Source organism: Cicer arietinum, unplaced genomic scaffold, assembly GCF_000331145.2.
Source record: "Cicer arietinum cultivar CDC Frontier isolate Library 1 unplaced genomic scaffold, Cicar.CDCFrontier_v2.0 Ca_scaffold_5784_v2.0, whole genome shotgun sequence".
Lineage (NCBI taxonomy): Eukaryota > Viridiplantae > Streptophyta > Magnoliopsida > Fabales > Fabaceae > Cicer > Cicer arietinum.
In genome coordinates this window covers 1,000,315-1,002,583 of record NW_027339431.1, presented here as the reverse complement: position 1 = coordinate 1,002,583, position 2,269 = coordinate 1,000,315, and positions in this window count along the sequence as shown.

The following is a 2,269-nucleotide window of genomic DNA, read 5'->3' as shown; positions in this document are numbered from 1 at the left end:
GTGCATCCTATAGGTTTGTTTGTGTCATTGGATGAACATTTAGGTCATTTTCGTTCTCTCTAGGTTTATTCTTGTCCAATTAGGAATTTTAATCAATCTTATGCATCGAATTGGTGTGTTTGTGTCATTGGATGAATATTTAGGTCATTTTCGTAATCCCCAGGCTTATTCTTGTCCAATTAGGGTTTTTAATCAATTTGGTGCATCCAATAGGTGGGTTTGTGTCATTGGATGAACAATTAGGTCATTTTCTTCCTCCATAGGCTTATTCTTGTCCGATTAGGGTTTTTAACGAACCTTGTGTATCCAACAGTTGTGTTTGTGTCATAGGACGATATTTTAGGTCATTTTCGTCCTCCCTAGGCTTATTCTTGTCCAATTAGGGTTTTTAACCAATCTTGTGGATCAAATAGGTGTGTTTGTGTCATTGGATGAAAATTTAGGTCATTTTCGTCCTCCCTAGGCTTATTCTTGTCCAATTAGGGTTTTTAACCAATCTTGTGGATCAAATAGGTGTGTTTGTGTCATTGGATGAAAATTTAGGTCATTTTCGTCCTCCCTAGGCTTATTCTTGTCCAATTAGGGTTTTTAACCAATCTTGTGGATCAAATAGGTGTGTTTGTGTCATTGGATGAAAATTTAGGTCATTTTCGTCCTCCCTAGGCTTATTCTTGTCCAATTAGGGTTTTTAACCAATCTTGTGGATCAAATAGGTGTGTTTGTGTCATTGGATGAAAATTTAGGTCATTTTCGTCCTCCCTAGGCTTATTCTTGTCCAATTAGGGTTTTTAACCAATCTTGTGGATCAAATAGGTGTGTTTGTGTCATTGGATGAAAATTTAGGTCATTTTCGTCCTCCCTAGGCTTATTCTTGTCCAATTAGGGTTTTTAACCAATCTTGTGCTTCCAATAAGTTCATTTGTGTCATTGGCTTTTTTGTGTCCAATTAGGGTTTTAAACCAAATTGGTGCATCCTATAGGTTTGTTTGTGTCATTGGATGAACATTTAGGTCATTTTCGTCCTCCCTAGGCTTATTCTTGTCCGATTAGGGTTTTTAACCAATCTTGTGCATCCAATAGGTGTGTTTGTGTCATTGGATGAATATTTAGGTCATTTTCGTCCTCCCTAGGCTTATTCTTGTCCGATTAGGGTTTTTAACCAATCTTGTGCATCCAATAGGTGTGTTTGTGTCATTGGATGAATATTTAGGTCATTTTCGTCCTCCCTAGGCTTATTCTTGTCCAATTAGGGTTTTAAACCAAATTGGTGCATCCTATAGGTTTGTTTGTGTCATTGGATGAACATTTAGGTCATTTTCATTTTCCCAAGGTTTATCAATTAGGGTTTTTAACCAATCTTGTGCATCAAATAGGTGTCTTTGTGTTATTGGATGAACATTTAGGTCATTTTCGTCATCCCTAGGCTTATTCGTGTCCAATTAGGGTTTTTAACCGATCTTGTGCATCCAATAGGTGTGTTTGTATCATTGGATGAACATTTAGGTCATTTTCGTCCTCCCTAGGCTTATTATTGTCCAATTAGCGTTTTTAACCGATCTTGTGCATCCAATAGGTGTGTTTGTATCATTGGATGAACATTTAGGTCATTTTCGTCCTCCCTAGGCTTATTATTGTCCAATTAGCGTTTTTAACCGATCTTGTGCATCCAATAGGTGTGTTTGTATCATTGGATGAACATTTAGGTCATTTTCGTTCTCCCTAGGCTTATTCTTGTCCTATTAGGGTTTTGAATCAATCTTGTGCATCCAATTGGTGTGTTTGTGTCATTAGATGAACATTTAGGTCATTTTCTTCCTCAATAAGCTTATTCTTGTCCAATTAGTGTTTATAAATAATCTTGTGCATCCAATAGGTGTGTTTGTATCATTGGATGAACATTTAGGTCATTTTCATCCTCCCTAGGCTTATTATTGTCCAATTAGCGTTTTTAACCGATCTTGTGCATCCAATAGGTGTGTTTGTATCATTGGATGAACATTTAGGCCATTTTCGTCCTCCCGAGGCTTATTCTTGTCCAATTAGGGTTTTTAACAAATTTTGTGCATCCAATAGGTTTGTTTGTGTGATTGGATGAACATTTAGTTCATTTTCGTCCTCCCAAAGCTTAGTCTTGTCCAATTAGGGTTTTTAATCAATCTTGTGCATCCAATAGGTGTGTTTGTGTCATTGGATGAACATTTACGTCATTTTTGTCCTCCCTAGGCTTATTCTTGTCCAATTAGGGTTTTTAACCAATCTTGTGCATCCA